At 49.8% G+C, this 17,601-nt stretch overlaps 1 pseudogene; it reads right to left on the bottom strand.

Moving 5' to 3' along the window:
• Window positions 1–509: 509 nt before the first annotated feature.
• Window positions 510–9,358, bottom strand: LOC135536718 (tyrosinase-like; annotated as a pseudogene).
• Between the last annotated feature and the right edge of the window lie 8,243 nt (window positions 9,359–17,601).

Here is a 17,601-nt window from a genome sequence, read left to right as displayed (position 1 = left end):
ATTTTGATAGTTGGGGGTAAACAGTGCGGTAGTTGGGGCTAAACAGTGTGATAGTTGGGGCTAAACAATGTGGTAGTTCGGGCTAAACAGTGTGGTAGTTGGGGATAAACAGTGTGGTAGTTGGGGCTAAACTGTGTGGTAGTTGGGGCTAAACAGTGTGGTAGTTGGGGCTAAACAATGTGATTGTTGGGGCTATACATTGTGATAGTTGGGGGTAAACAGTGTGGCAGTTGGGGTAGTTGAGGTTAAACAGTGGGGCAGTTGGGGCTAAACAGTGTGGTAGTTGGGGCTAAACAGTGTGATAGTTGGGGCTAAACAATGTGGTGGTTGGGGCTAAACAATGTGTTAGTTGGGGCTAAACTGTGTGGTAGTTGGGGCTAAACAGTATGGTAGTTGGGGCTAAACAGTGTGGTAGTTGGGGCTAAACAGTGGGGTAGTTGGGGCTAAACAGTGGGGTAGTTGGGGCTAAACAGTGGGGTAGTTAGGGCTAAACAGTGTGATTGTTGGGGCTAAACAGTGTGGTAGTTGGGGGTATCACTATCACTGCTGATGATGAGAGGTTCCCATTCTGGTCGGTGAAATGCTGAACTCTTCTCCCCACGTTGCCATGGCCACACACCCCAACACACCCGGGTCATTGTCACAGCTACCACAACCACAGTCATAGCTACCAGGGCCCCCAGGACCAACGCCCCTAGCAGCCAGGGCCACGCCTCCATCATCAGTTCCAGGTAAGGGTTGAGAACCTCCGATATCCTCTGGTCTGAAGGGGGAGGGGAGAGGAGAGGGAGGAGTCCTTTACAATCCTTCAGGAATTCACAATTAAAACATGCCTATTACCAACAACACACACGGTACGTACCTGAGTCGAGCATGTAGGAGTATTCGTAACCCAGGTCTTTGCTGGAGGTGAAGTATTCTATGTTCCTGTGTAGAGGTATGAAGGGCACCATGTGGTACTGCCTGTTGTGGCCGATGGGAGCATTGAACTCTGGGTATTGGGTCTGCTCTGGAGCATGTCTCCTCAACCACTGCTCATAGATACTAGAGAGAGAGAGAGAGGAGAGAGAGAGAGGGAGAGAGAGGAGAGAGGAGAGAGGGGAGAGAGAGAGAGAGAGAGAGAGAGAGAGAGAGAGAGAGAGAGAGAGAGAGTTCGATCCAACCAAATCACGAGAAAACAAAAAGATAATTACTTGACTCAATGGAAAGAATGAACCAAAAAACTGAGCAAATTCGAACGCTATTTGGCCCTAAACAGAGTATACAGTGGCAGTATACCTGACCACTGTGACTGACCCAAACGTAAGGAAAACTTTGACTATGTACAGACTCAGTGAGCATAGCCTTGCTATTGAGAAAGGCCGCCATAGCCTGTCTTCAATTGAGAGCGAGGTCTGCCTATGTGCACACTGCCCACAAAATGAGGTGGAAACTGAGCTGCACTTCCTAACCTCCTGTCAAATGTATAACCATATTAGACAAATATTTTCCCCAGATTACACAGATCCACAAAGAATTTGAAAACAAACCCAATTTTGATAAACTCCCATATCTACTGGGTGAAATATCATAGTGTGCCATCACAGCAGCAAGATTTGTGACCTGTTGCCAGAAGAAAAGGGCAAACAGTGAAGAACAAACACCATTGTAAATACAACCCATATTTATGCTTATTTATTTTCCCTTTTGTACTTTAACTATTTACACATCGTTACAACACTGCATATATCCAAAATAAGACATTTGCCAAGTTAACAAACAGATTACAGACCATTTTGAATCTCACCGTACCTTCTCCACTGTGCAATCTGGTTTCAGAGCTGGTCATGGGTGCACCTCAGCCACGCTCAAGGTCCTAAAACGATATCATAACCTCCATCGATAAGAGACATTACTGTGCAGCCGTATTCATCGACCTGGCTAAGGCTTTCGACTCTTTCAATCACAACATTCTTATTGGCAGACTCAACAGCCTTGGTTTCTCAAATGATTGCCTCGCTTGGTTCACCAAGTCCTTATTTTCGATAGAGTTCAGTGTGTCAAATCGGAGGGCCTGTTGTCCAGACCTCTGGCATTCTCTATGGGGGTGCCACAGGGTTCAATCCTCGGGCCGACTCTCTTCTCTGTATACATCAATGATGTCGCTCTTGCTGCTGGTGATTCTTTGATGCACCTCTACGCAGACGACACCATTCTGTATACCTCTGGCCCTTCGTAATACACTGTGTTAACTAACCTCCAGATGAGCTTCAATGCCATACAACTCTTCTTCCATGGCTTCCAACTGCTCTTAAATGCAAGTAAAACTAAATGCATGCTCTTCAACCAATCGCTGCCCACACCTACCCGCCCGTCCAGCATCACTACTCTGGACGGTTCTGACTTAGAATATGTGGACAACTAAAATAAACCTAGGTGTCTGGTTAGACTGTAAACTCTCCTTCCAGAATCACATTAAACATCTCCAATCCAAAATTAAATCTAAAATCGGCTTCCTATTTCGCAACAAAGCATCCTTCACTCATGCTGCCAAACATACCCTCGTAAAACTGACCATCCTACCGATCCTCGACGGCGATGTCATTTACAAAATAGCCTCCAACACTCTACTCAACAAATTGGATGCAATCTATCCCAGTGCCATCCGTTTTGTCACCAAAACCCCATATACTACCCACCACTGCGACCTGTATGCTCTTGTTGGCTGGCCCTCGCCAAAACCACTGGCTCCAGGTTATCTACAAGTCTCAACTAGGTAAAGCACCGCCTTATCTCAGCTTGTTGGTCACCATAGCAGCACCCACCGTTGTGTGTGTGTGTGTGTGTGTGTGTTTGTATGTGTGTGCTCACCTGTCTACGTAGGCGTGGTGCAGTAGGAAAATAGGGTCATTAGCTGACCCCTGAACTGAAGACATTGAGCCATTCATGAAGATGTGAAGAGAGGCATGCATCCCCATCACCCTACTGTTACCCAGGCCTGTCTGAGGGTTCCCAAAACCTATAGGTGAGGGGTAAAATGTCAGAGGTTAGAAAAGGTTAGAGGTCATCCCCCTAAACCACACTGTTACCTAGGCCTGTTACACAGCCTCCAAAACCTAGAGTTCAGGGGTTAGAGATCATCCTCATCACCACACCTTGACCCAGGCCTGTCACAGAGCTGCCGGAACCTAGAGGTCAGGTGTCAGAGATAAGTGGTTAGATGTCATCCTCATCACCACACTGTTACCCAGGCCTGTCACAGAGCTGCCGACACCTAGAGGTTAGGGGTCAGAGGTCAAGGGTCAGAATACAACACAAGAGTTAAGGTTAGAACAATAGACACTAGAGTGTTCTAGAACTACTGACTTTCTAGAGGTCTAGAACTAATAACACACACAACACTTACTTACCTTCCATTGTGTTTCTGAAGCTGAAGTTAGCGGAGCGGTCCATGGCTCTCGTGTCGTAGTCACGAAGACTGACCGTGAACTCCACCTCTGCTGCCGTTGGCAACGCGGAACCAAGTTACGGTTGTGGTTGCCAGGGTTACGCAGCAACGGCCCCTCGTTGCTGCCGTCACACAGCACCCCCTCACGCTGTAGTCTTCCGCACGCGAACACATCACCTACACGTACACACATACACACACACAAATCTATAGAATCAGGACGACTGCATACCACATGATTGTGTTAGCCTGCTGAGCTAAAGCCATGCTTAAGCTTTAAAGTAACTGTCCAGTGAAAATATCACTTTTAAAAGTTCATATTCTCTTAACACCTACCCAAATAAAGTTGTTGACTCATCCTATACTCGCATCTGTGGCCAAAGCATAAATTGGAGAAAAACACTTCAAAACCCCACCTCAAACTGATCTTTAAAAAATGCTTGCTATTTCCTCATAGTGGATGACATTATCCTCCAGAGGAGGATGAGCTGGCCAATCAGGGGTCTACTTGCATGAATATCTTTTATGACCGGTATATGCCCACACTATTCTGTTGTTGGGGTACGTACTCCCACACCATTCCAACACAGAAAAGCTTATTTTTAACATACTTAATTACCAGCTTTTGGAAGGAAAACGATTTCCCTCAGATCTATAAACTGGTTGATTCAAGCCCTGAATGCTGATTGGCTGAAAGCCGTGGTATATCAGACCATATACCACGGGTATGACAAAACATTTATTTTTACTGTTCTAATCACGTTGGTAACCAGTTTATAATAGCAATAAGGCACTGTCAGGACCCAGTTACGAACCTGGGTCTCCGGAGTGAGAAACAGTCACTTAACCAACTGAGCCACGAATAGTCAGCAGAACGCAGAAGATGAGGCAGACACAGCAGTACTTAAGACGGTGTATTTAATAAAGTAAAAAGGAGAAGTCCTTCAATACAAAATGGCAAATCCAAAAGGTGGTAGGTATAGCACAAAAAAGCCTCAAGAGATACTCAAAAAACAAAAACAGAATTCCACAAGAGCGTCCACCGGAATCGACAAGAATACACAGAACACTAGGGCTGGGTGCTAACATACAAACACAGAGCACAGGACTGAGGGAAACTAAGGGTTTAAATACAATCAGGGGAAACGAGGCACAGGTGCAAATAATAATGGGAATCAAGGGAAAAAACATAAGGTCAAAAAGCACAATGGGGGCATCTAGTGACCAAAACCCGGAACAACCATTTACATTTACATTTAAGTCATTTAGCAGACGCTCTTATCCAGAGCGACTTACAAATTGGTGAATTCACCTTCTGACATCAGTGGAACAGCCACTTTACAATAGTGCATCTAAATCATTTAAGGGGGGGTGAGAAGGATTGCTTTATCCTATCCTAGGTATTCCTTGAAGAGGTGGGGTTTCAGGTGTCTCCGGAAGGTGGTGATTGACTCCGCTGTCCTGGCGTCGTGAGGGAGTTTGTTCCACCATTGGGGGGCCAGAGCAGCGAACAGTTTTGACTGGGCTGAGCGGGAACCCTGGCCAAATCCTGACAGAATCCCCCCCCTAGGAACGGCTCCTGACGTTCCTACCAGCTCTCTCAGGGTGGAGGGCCCTGAACTGACGAATGAGGTCAGGGTCCAGGATGTCTTTGGCAGGAACCCAGGAGCGCTCCTCGGGACCGTAGCCTTCCCAGTCCACCAGATACTACCAGGACCGTTGCACCCGGCGGGAATCCAGTATCCGATGGACGGTATAAGCCGGCTGGCCTCCAATGACACGAGGCGGAGGGGGAGGTCTGTCTGCCGGGACAAGGGGAGAAAAAACAACAGGTTTTAACAATGAAATGTGAAATGTGGGATTAATCTTAAGGGATCTGGGTAAGTGTAGGCGATAAGAAACTGGGTTAACTCTCCTGGCAACCTTGAAGGGACCGATGTATTTCTGGGACAGCTTGCGAGACTCCACCCGTAGTGGTAAGTCTCTTGTGGAGAGCCAGACTCTCTGGCCGGGGCGCAGGGTAGGCCCGGGACGGCGACGTCTGTTGGCTTGTTGTTGGTACCTCTGTGAGGAACGCATAAGATTAAGACGGGTCTTCCTCCACATAAGCCGACAGCGTCTGACGAACTTCAAGGCTGAAGGCACTCTGACTTCTGCCTCCTGGTCCGGGAACAATGGAGGAGCATAGCCAAACTGACACTCGTGCGGGGACATACCAGTGGAGGAGGAGCGCAAGGTGTTGTGCGCGTATTCGGCCCAAACAATAAAGGATGACCATGTGGACGGGTTGTCACGAGTCATACATCGGAGGGTGGTTTCCAGCTCTTGATTCATCCTCTCTGTTTGGCCGTTGGACTCCGGATGGTACCCTGAAGATAGACTGGCAGAAGCCCCCATGAGTTGGCAGAAGGCCTTCCAAAACCTTGAGGCGAACTGGGGACCTCTGTCAGAAACCATATCTTGAGGAATGCCGAAGACTCGGAACACATGATTAATTACCAACTCAGCCGTTTCCTTGGCAGAAGGTAACTTAGTCAGAGGGACGAACCTGGCCGCCTTTGAAAACCTGTCGATTATGACTAGGATAGTAGTATTGCCATGGGATGGAGGAAGTCCAGTAATAAAGTCCAATGAGATATAGGACCAGGGTCTGTGGGGAACAGGTAAAGGGTGAAGGAGTCCTTGAGGGCGGAGGTGAGAAGATTTGCCCTGGCAGCACACGGGGCAGGCATTGACGAAAGTGGCAACGTCTTCTCTTATGGTAGGCCACCAGAACTTACGCTGGATGAACTCCAGGTGCAACCTACGCCCGGATGACAGGTGAGGCGAGAGGAGTGCCCCCACAGAAGGACCTGAGTCCTCACTGCCTTGGGGACAAACAACCGATTGGCAGGACCTCCTTTCGGGTCCGGTTCGCTAGCTTGAGCACGTCTCACGGTATCCTCAACTTGCCACGAGATCGGAGCCACAATCTTAGCAGCAGGAAGGACAGGCATGTCCGTGTCATCTCGAATGGCAGGAGCGTAGACTCGGGACAGGGCATCCGGTTTGAGATTCTTCGACCCGGGCCGATAGGTGAGGATAAACTGGAATCGATTGAAGAAAAGAGACCATCTAGCTTGTCTAGAGTTCAACCGCTCGCCTGCTGTATATACTCCAGATTTTTGTGGTCCGTAAGCACTTGAAACGGGTGAGAAGCCACCTCGAGCCAGTGTCTCCATTCCTTCAATGCCATCTTAACCGCTAGGAGTTCACGATCCCCCACATCGTAGTTCCTCTCAGTCGGGGGTAAGCCGGTGTGAGAAGAAAGCGCACGGATGAAGCTTCTTGTCTTCACCCCTCTGAGACAGGACAGCTCCAACACCAACCTCTGATGCGTCTACCTCCACCACAAATGGTTCATCCGTGAGTCGGTAGTATCAGGATGGGAGCAGAGAGAACGCGCTGCTTGAGTCCTTGGAAGGCCGTCTCAGCTTCTCTTCCCCACAAAAACCTTGCATTGCCACCCTTGGTTAAAGCTGAGAGAGGGGCTGCCACCAAGCTGAAGTTCTTGATGAACTTGCGGTAAAAGTTTGTGAAGCCCAGGAAACGCTGAACTTCCTTAACGGATTTGGGGGTGGGCCAATCCGCTACCGCCCCTACCTTCCTGGGGTCCATTTGGACTCGACCGGGTTCCACTACAAATCCCAGGAATTGTACTCGGGATTAATGGAATTCACATTTTTCCGGCTTAACGTACAGATGGCTGTCCAGGAGGCGTTTGAGTACTTGTCTGACATGCTTAGTGTGTTCTTGAAGGGAGCTCGAAAAGATGAGGATGTCATCCAAGTAAACGAACACAAATATGTTAAGCATATCCCTAAGCACATCGTTTATGAGCGCTTGGAACACCGCTGGGGCGTTGGTCAGGCCGAAGGGCATCACCAAGTATTCATAGTGACCAGTAGGCGTGTTGAAAGCGGTCTTCCACTCGTCACCAGGTCTGATCCGCACAAGATGGTATGCGTTCCGCAGGTCAAGCTTAGTGAAAACAACTGCTTCCTGGAGCAGCTCGAAGGCTGTGGCCATAAGGGGTAGCGGGTAACGGTTACGGACGGTTATGGCATTGAGTCCCCGGTAGTCGATGCAAGGACGTAATCCACCGTCTTTCTTGGCCACAAAGAAAAACCCTGCTCCCGCCGGGGAGGTGGATGGACGCATGAGGCCTGCTTCCAGAGCGTCCTTGATGTAGGCATCCATAGCAGCTCGTTCGGGTGGAGATAGGGAAAAGATCCGACCCCTGGGGGGGCAAGTGCCCGGAAACAGGTCGATGGGGCAATCGTAAGGTCTATGGGGTGGTAGCATGGTGGCCCTCTGTTTGCTAAACACCAGTTTGAGGTCATGGTAACACTCGGGAACTCGGGTCAGGTCGATGGATTCTAAAGACTCGGGAGTAGAACTCTGAGAATTCTGGAAAATACAAGTAGCTTGGCACGTAGGACCCCACTGCTTGATAGTGCCCATAGACCAGTCGATGTGAGGGTTATGGCTGTGAAGCCAGGGGTATCCAAGGACGAGAGGGAACTCGGAACAGGAGATCAAATGAAAGTTCATCAATTCCTGGTGTTGTGAAACTGAAAGTCGCAAGGAGGTAGTGACATGAGTGACAAGTCCAGATCCCAAAGGGCTTCCATCCAATGTAGTAACCCTCATGGGGTCACTTAGAGGTTCAGAGGAGCACGCCATTCTCCTTCGCCCAGACACCATCCATGAAGTTACCTGCGGCTCCAGAGTCTACCAAGGCTTGAAGGTGAAGCTTGTGGTTGTCCCAGGAGAGGGTGACTGGAATGAGCAGACGGGAGTTGGACGGATGGGAGGAGGTTATGTTTCCCGTTACAGTTCCCCCCGGTCTGTACGGGACAGAGCGTTTCCCTGGAGCCCGGGACACGTGGAACGGAAATGGCCCGGTTTGCCGCAATATAGACAGCGTCGCTCCCTCATCCGGAATAATGCCAAGGTGACAGTGAGAATGAGAGGAAGGGAGGAGAAAATAGGTAGGCAGGAGAGGTGAAGAGAAAAGAGAGAGGAGGATGGAAGACAAGAAGAGGATGAGAGGTGTCTCACCCTCCAAGAAGAGAACACTGAAGCGGGGCTGATGAGGTTGGGGTCTCGAGGGCTCCAGGCGCCCATCAGGTCGTCGGTGCAGACGTCACAGCCCTGCGCGTCCCGCCAGTCCCAGTACGGGATGGAAAATTCAAAGTCCCCGGTCAGCTTCCGAATATCACGCTCCCAGTGCAGCAGGTACCCACGGTGCCACGGCAGAAAGGCGGGAGCCCAGTGTGCGAAGTCCACATCTGTCCAGACATTCCCCGGTCCACCGAGAAGAGCATTCCTCGAGACATAGTAGTGTATCCACACAAACACGTCATAGGTCGAGACGTCAGAGAACAGTGGGGTGCTCCCGTTATTCATCTCCCGGTAGGTCCCGGTAGCTATGACGTAATCCTGGCTGACTGTATGCTTGGCCAGGTTGAGGTAAGAGATAAGTTTCCGCCTTTCCGCCGCCGAAAGGTGAAACACGTTCCGCCTCACGGACTCTCTCCTCTCCCCGCACTTAGTACCAAACAGCCCGAACTGGCATTCTCCGCAGTTGAACCCCAAGTAGTTAGAGGCGCACTGGCAGGTCCGGTTATAAAACACCAGAGGCCATCTCTCTCTGTCGTCCAAGCCGGAGAACGGGTAATTCAGCCCGTTGGGTAGATCCGATACCTCCACATCCCGGCAGAACCCCCTGCCAGAGCTGGCCCCGCAAGCCGAGCCATCCCCATCCCAGACCGGGCAGCACTCCTTAGAGAGCAGGGCCTCCGTGGTGGCGCAGAGACGGGGAAACTGCTGCTGGGATAACCGCACACACTGGAGGAAAAACACACCGTGGAGGAGCAAGAGCCACATCGCAACACTTCACCACACACACCAACACGAACACAGCTGTCCAGGCCTGTCTTGTCCTGTCACACACACACCAGCCCGCTGACGTGCCTCGAGTCACTGAGAAGAGGAGTTGGTAAGTAGAAGTGAGATAAGACGAAACCCATGTAGCTACTCCAGTCAGATCAGAGTCACTCAGATCCGACTCAACTTCTCCTCCCACCCCCACACTCCCCCCTCTCTGGACCTGTGGTCACATACCTCATGATCCCGGGGGTGAGCTTGTTTCATGGGCGGGTGGTTCCCTGAACACACACACACACACACACACACACCGAGGGTCTTTCTCATACATTTTGACGGACTAACCAACGGATATAATTTATTTAATTACACTGCAGGTTTCAGGGAAGGTCTTTAAGGGGTGAATACATGTAGAAAAAAGCATATCCATGTATTTCTTTGTATCACTAAAGCACTAGCCTACGGGATTCAGTGAAGGCAATTGAAATGTGACTTTATAGAAAGGATGACATTTTGGTTAACGTTTCTTTCTTTTACTGTGCTTCACTTCAAGTTTCATAACCACAGAGTTATGTTGTCGTTATTAAAGTGTTTTCACGTTTCTCCATTATAATTCGGTCCGGTGTTGTGTTTGGTATTTCACTGCGTAAAGATTGAGCAGGCAAGAAACTGGCATTGCATAGGAGAAAGCATTACAGCCAGGCGTCTAGCCTATATTTTTGTTTTTTTAATGTTTTTGTTTGATTAGGTTTTTGTTTCAAATGTTTAGTTTATTTTAAAAAATCGACTATAAACCAGATTTTCACACTTTGCCCTCAGACAAAATAGTCAGAAAGTAGTAGTCAGTTCAGAAAGCAAACTGTTATCTGTCACATATGCTCTTTCTCCCGCGCTCTAAGTCGCCATGCTCCTGCGCCTCAGCTGGGATCGACAGGTTCCCGCGCCTTTTTAGCAGAGGTGACTGGTCCGCTCCTGATCCCCGGGATCGTCATCTTGGTCGAGGTCCTGGGGCTGGAGCCGCGCGTCGGGGAGGGGGTACTGTCACGTGTGCTCCCTCTCCGGCCTCTAGGTCACCAGGCTGCTCGTTAAGGCGCACACCTGTCACCATCATTACGCGCATCAGCGCATTATGACACTCACCTGGAATCCATCACCTCCTTGATTACCTGCTCTATATATGTCAATCCCTTTGGTTCCGTGCCCAGGCGTCATTGTCTTTGTCTTTGTCTGTGCGTTGTTCATGGTTTGGCTCATGTTACGTTTATTTATTAAAACGCTCACTCCCTGAACTTGTTTCCCGAATCTCAGCGCAGACGTTACAGTATCCCAGAGAGTAATAGGAGAAAAATCATCTAGACAAGCATATTCAATTATGATTCATGATGGCGAATAAATCAGAAATCAAATGTCTCCACACAACATCACAATTGAGTCCCTTATTATTCGTTTCATTCAGACAGTGTGTGAAAAAAACATCTCTTGCAATAGCTTTGAATAATAAGAAGAGACTTGATTTGTCCAAGAAACACGAGCAAATTGGAGATTTTTGGTCCCAACCGCTGTGTCTTTGTGAGACGCAGAGTATGTGAACTGATGATCTCGCATGTGTGGTTCCCACCGTGAACCATGGAGGAGGAGGTGTGGTGGTGCTTTGCTGGTGACACAGTCTGTGATTTATTTAGAATTCAAGGGGGCTAGTTACCCCTCCGACCCTACCTCTTTACGCCAGAGAAGCGCATCACAGGACCATCACGCTGCTGGGCAGAGAGAGAGAGTCATTCGCTCTAGACAACACTAAATGCCTTTGTTGTCCAAACCCTGTCTATGAACGATGTTATAGGCTATATATATATCAAATCCTGCACTCAGTTAAATGTGAAGATGAACATTTATAACGGTTGAGTTCAGGGGCATCATCAGTGGTGAAAAAAGAACCCAATTGTCGTACTTGAGTCAAAGTAAAGATACCTCAATAGAAAGTTACTCAAGTAAAAGTGAAAGTCATCCAGTAAAATACTACTTGAGTAAAAGTCTAAAGGTATTTGTTTCTAAATATACTTAAGTATCAAAAGTATATGTAATTGCTGAAATATATTTAATTATCAAAAGTAAAAGTATAAATCCTTTAAAAATCCTTATATTAAGCAAAGCAGACGTTTTAAAAATGTATGGCTAGCCAAGGGTACTCCAACACTCAGACATCATTTACAAACGATGGATTTGTATTTAGTGAGTCTGCCAGATCAGAAGCAGTATGGATGAGTACGTGTTCTCTTGATAAGTGCGTGAATTCGACCATTTTCCTGTCCTGTTATATTATTTTGTTTAGGAATGTAGTGAAGTAAAAGTAAAAGTAGTCAAAAAATATAAATAGTAAAGTAAAGTACACATACCAAAAAAAATACTTAAGTAGTACTTTCAAGTATTTTCTACTTAAGTACTTTACACCACTGGACGTCATGCACCCCAAAAATCTGCATGTGCTGCTGGAGGGTGGTCCTCAGTCCAGAAGTTGGAGAATTTAGCATTTTTCAAACACCAGAAACAGCTTATTCCTGCAATCTAGAGGCACACTCATTATTCTTAATTCTATTAACCTCTTGAAACTCTGGGGGCGCTATTTCATTTTTGGATGAAAAACGTTCCCGTTTTAAACAAGATATTTTGTCACAAAAAGATGCTTGACTATGCATATAATTGATAGCTTTGGAAAGAAAACACTCTGACGTTTCCAGAACTGCAAAGATATTCTCTGTGCGTGCCCTAGAACAGGAGCTACAGGCAAAACCAAGATGAAACGGCATCCAGGAAACCAGCAGGATTTTTGATGCTCCGTTTTCCATTGTCTCCTTATATGGCTGTGAATACGAGAGGAATGAGCCTGCCCTTTCTGTCGTTTCCCCAAGGTGTCTGCAGCATTGTGACGTATTTGTAGGCATATCATTGGAAGATTGACCATAAGAGACTACATTTTCCAGGTGTCAGCCCGGTGTCCTCCGTCGAAATTGGTGCGTCTTTTTCAGCTGCCGGTATTTTTCCATGCGATTCTGAGGGGGAAGCAGGCTTCCACGAACTGCATATCAATGAAGAGATATGTGAAAAAACACCTTGAGGATTGATTCCAAACAACGTTTGCCATGTTTCGGTCGATATTATGGAGTTAATTCGGAAAAGGTTTGACGTTGTTGGTGACTGAATTTTCGGTTCGTTTCGGTAGCCAAATGTGATGTACAAAACGGAGCGATTTCTCCTACACAAAGATTCTTTCAGGAAAAACTGAACATTTGCTATGTAACTGAGAGTCTCCTCATTGAAAACATCCGAAGCTCTTCAAAGGTAAATGATTTTATTTATTTGCTTATCTGTTTTTTGTGTAAATGTTGCGTGCTAAATGCTACTCAAAATGCTAAGCTAGCTTAGCATACTCTTACACAAATTAGTGAATTGCTATGGTTCAAAAGCATATTTTGAAAATCTGAGATGACAGTGTTGTTAAGAAAAGGCTAAGCTTGAGAGCAGGCGCATTATTTTCATTTTATTTGCGATTTTCAGAAATCGTTAACGTTGCGTTATACTAATGAGCCTGAGGCTTTATTCACAATCCCGGATCCGGGATGGGGAGTATCAAGAGTTAACAAAACATGTCTATTTTTCTGCATATCTAAGCACACCTCTTGAGATGTCTGTATCCTCCTGATTGGTGTTTCTTTTTTATTTGTCATGACTTCCACCGAGGTCGGTCCCTCTCCTTGTTTGGGCGGAGTTCAGCGGTCGACGTCACCGGTCTTCTCGCCATCGCCGATGCAGCTGTCATTTTCAATTTGTTTTGTCTTGTTTTCCCGCACACCTGGTTTGCATTCCCTCATAACTCGTCTTGCATGTAACCCTCTGTTTCCCCCCTTGTCTGTGTGTGGAACTGTTATATGTAAATGTATGTGTACTCCAGGCTGGTTTGCGTCGGGTTATGTTAACCCGTGTGTGTTTAGTTATCTGTTCGCCTCAATATAGGGCCCCGTTTGCTAGCCATTTCTGCTCTCCTGCGCCTGACTTCCCTGTAGTAAGTTACGCACTCCTTTACAGAATTCCACACCCAATTATGGAGTCAGCAGGAGCAGGTACCCCTGGTAGCGGATTCGAGCAGCACGTCCAGGAGCACGCGGTAATGCTGCAACATCTCGGCGCTGCCATGATTCGCGTCATCCAGACAATGGACCGCTGGGAGAGACAGAGAGTCCCTCCAGCGTCCCCACCAGCACAACAGGGGTCTCCACTACTCACCCCCTCCGCACCCGGTTCCAGTGGGATTCGTCTCGAACTTCCCAGGGAGTACGATGGGACGGCCACACGCTGCCATGGTTTCCTGCTGCAGCTGGATTTATACCTGGCGACCGTTCACCCGGTTCTCTCGGGCCGTGAGAGGGTGTCCGCCCTCGTCTCGTGCCTCTCGGGGAAAGCTTTGGAGAGGGCCAACGCTGTGTGGGGAGAGGGAGATGCGGCGATGGACCACTTCAAAGAATTCACCTACCGCTTCCGGGCCGTCTTCGACCACCTGCCCGAGGGTGAACGTCTCTTCCACCTGAGGCAAGTGGACGACAAGCGCCCAGGAGTTTGCGATGGACTTTTGGACCCTGGCCGCCGGTGCAGGATGGAACGACAGGGCCCTGATCGACCACTATTGCTGCAGTTTGCGCGAGGACGTCCGTCGGGAGTTGGCCTGCAAGGACACCACCCTCACCTTTGACCAACTGTTGGACCTGTCCATTCGGCTAGATATCCTGCTGGCTACCTGCGGACGTCCAGATCGGGATCTGTCGGTTTCATCTCCCAGCCCCACCGCTCTGATACCCATGGAGCTGGGAGGTGCTGCGCTCAGGGAGACTGGAGGAGGTTCCTTCACGTGCACCATCTGTGGCCGCAGAGGTCACATTGACGGTCGGTGTTGGGTTGGTTCCTCTGGGGGTCGAGGCAGCAGGCAGGTCACTCTGGCGTCACCACAGGTGAGCCGGCACCATTCTCACCCAGAGCCCTCTGTTGCACACCTGTTTTTGCATGTTACTTTTCCTGAGTTTTCCCCGCATTCCCAGCATAAGGCGCTCGACTCTCCTGCATTTCCCGTGGTGCTAGGCCTACCCTGGTTAGCTTGTCATGACCCCACTGCTTCATGGCAACGGAGGGCTCTCATGGGGTGGTCGAGAGTGCTCGGGGAGGTGTTTAAGGGTTTCCGTTGGTGCTACCACTGTGGAAAGTCCAGACCAGGTCTCCACCGTGCGCATTCCCCTCTAATATTCCGATTTGGCTCTCGCCTTCTCCAAGAAGAAGGTTACTCAATTACTACCCCATCGTCGGGGGATTGTGTGATAAACCTCCAGGTAGACGCCACACTTCCTAGGAGTTACGTGTATCCCCTGTCAAAGGCGGAGACGGCGGCTATGGAGACATATGTCTCCGAATCTCTGCGTCAGGGGTACATTCGGTCCTCCACTTCACCCGCCTCCTCGGGTTTCATGTTTGTGGAGAAGAAGGAGGGAGTACTGCGCCCGTGTATTGATTATCAAGGTCTTAACCAGATCACTGTGAAGTACAGTTCCCTGCTACACCTCATAGTCACAGCGATTGAGTCAATGCACAGGACGCGCTTCTTCAAGAAACTAGATCTCAGGAGCACTTACAACCTGGTGCGTATCCGGGAGGGAGACAAGTGGAAGGCAGTGTTCAGTACCACCTCAGGGCATTATGAGTACCTCGTCATTCCGTACGGGTTGATGAATGCTCCATCAGTCTTCCAAGCCTTTGTGGATGAGATTTTCAGGGACCTGCATGGGCAGGGTATAGTGGTGTATATCGATGACATTCTGATATACTCCACTGCACACGCCGAGCATGTGTCCTTGGTGCGCAGGGTGCTTGGTCAACTGTTGGAGCATAACCTGTATTTCAAGGCTGAGAAATGCCTGTTCGTCCAGCAGTCCGTCTCCTACCTAGGGTACCGCATTTCCACTTCAGGGGTGGAGATGGAGAGTGACCACATTTCAGCTGTGCGTAATTGGCCGACTCCCACCACGGTAAAGGAGGTGCAGTGGTTTCTAAGGTTTGCCCATTTCTACCGGAGGTTTATCCGGGGTTTTGGTCAGGTAGCGGCTCCCATTACCTCACTGCTAAAGGGGGGTCCGGTTCGGTTGCAGTGGTCGGCTGAGGCGGATAGGGCTTTTGGTCACCTAAGGGCTCTGTTTACCTCGGCGCCCATGCTGGCCCATCCGGATCCCTCTTTGGAGTTCACAGTGGAGGTGGACGTGTTCGAGGCTGGGAAAGGAGCCGTGCTCTCTCAGCGCTCGGGCACGCCACTGAAGCTCTGCCCCTGTGCCTTCTTTTCGAAGAAGCTCAGCCCGGCGGGGCGAAACTCTGATGTGGGGGACCGGGAGCTGTTGGCTGTCGTCAAGGCATTGAAGATGTAGAGACATTGGTTTGAGGGGGCTAATCACCATTTTCTCATCTGGACTGACCACTGCAACCTGGAGTACATCCGGGCAGCGAGGAGACTGAATCCTCGTTTTATTTTTTACCTTTATTTAACTAGGCAAGTCAGTTAAGAACAAATTCTTATTTTCCATGACGGCCTAGGAACAGTGGGTTAACTGCCTGTTCAGGGGCAGAACGACAGATTTATACCTTGTCAGCTCGGGGGTTTGAACTTGCAACCTTCCGGTTACAAGACCAACGCTCTAACCACTAGGCTACCCTCATCAGGCAAGGCAAGGTGGGACATGTTTTTCACCCGTTTTGTTTTCACCCTTTCTTACACACCCGGTTTCCAGAATGTGAAGGCAGACTCACTGTCCCGGCTGTATGACACAGAGGAGGGGCCCATGGATCCTACCTCCATACTCCCGGCCTCCTGCCTGGTAGCGCCGGTGGTATGGGAGCTGGACGCGGACATTGACGAGGCGTTACGTGCAGAGCCGCTCCCCTGCAGTGTCCCGCTGGGTGTCTGTATGTTCCGTCTGCTGTCCGTGACCGGCTGATCTATTGGGCTCACACGTCACCCTCCTCTGGTCATCCAGGGATCTGTCAGACAGTGCACTGTTTGAGTGGGAAGTACTGGTGGTCCACCTTGGCTAAGGACGTGAGGGTTTATGTTTCCTCCTGCTCGGTGTGCGCCCAGTGTAAGGCTCCTAGGCACCTGTCCAGAGGTAAGCTACACCCTTACCCGTTCCACAATGGCCTTGGTCGCACCTGTCGATTGATTTTATTACCGATCTCCCCTCACAGGGTAACACCACGATCCTGGTCGTTGTGGACAGTTTCTCTAAGTCCTGCCGTCTCCTCCCTACGGCCCTACATACTGCAGAGGCCTTGTTTACACACGTCTTCCGGCACTACGGGGTGCCTGAGGATGCAGTGTCTGATCGGGTCCCCAGTTCACTTCGAGGGTCTGGAGGGCGTTCATGGAACGTCTGGGGGTCTCGATCAGCCTTACCTCAGGTTTTTTTTGAACCAGGATGTGGGTAGGTTTCTGCGGTCTTATTGCCAGGATCGGCTGGGGGAGTGGGCGGCGTTCGTGCCCTGGGCCGAGACGACTCAGAACTCGCTCCGCCACTCCTCCACTAACCTCTCCCCCTTCCAGTGGTAACTAGGGTACCAACCGGTTCTAACGCCTTGGCATCAGAGTCAGACTGAGGCTCCTGCAGTGGACGACTGGTTCAGGCGCGCGGGGGAGACATGAGACGCTGCCCATGTTCAGCTCCAGCGGGCCGTGCTGTGCCAGAAAACCAGCGCAGTGAGGCCCCAGTGTTCGCACCAGGGGACCGGGTCTGGCTCTCAACCCGAAACCTGCCCCTCCGCCTGCCCTGCCGGAAGCTGTGTCTGCGTTTTGTGGGGCCATTTATAGTGCCGAGGACACTGAATGGGGTTAGTTACAGGTTATAGCTTTCCCCCAATTTCCGTATTAACCCCTCGCTCCATGTGTCTCTCCTCAGGCCGGTGGTGGCTGGCCCGCTCTAGGAGTCTGAGGTGCGGGGAGGTTCCCCCGCCCCCTCTGGACATCGAGGGGCCCCGGCGTAATCCGTTCGCTCCGTACTGGATTCGAGGTGTCGGCAGAGGGGCCTTCAGTACCTTGTGGAGTGGGAGGGGTACGGTCCGGAGGAGAGGTGCTGGGTCCAGGTGGAGGACGTGTTGGACCCTTCAATGCTGCGGGAGTTCCACCGTCTCCGGGTGTCCCGAGGCCGGTGTCGAGGAGGGGTTCTGTC

Source organism: Oncorhynchus masou, unplaced genomic scaffold (assembly GCF_036934945.1).
Source record: "Oncorhynchus masou masou isolate Uvic2021 unplaced genomic scaffold, UVic_Omas_1.1 unplaced_scaffold_6538, whole genome shotgun sequence".
Lineage (NCBI taxonomy): Eukaryota > Metazoa > Chordata > Actinopteri > Salmoniformes > Salmonidae > Oncorhynchus > Oncorhynchus masou.
This window is presented reverse-complemented; position numbering and strand designations above follow the sequence as displayed.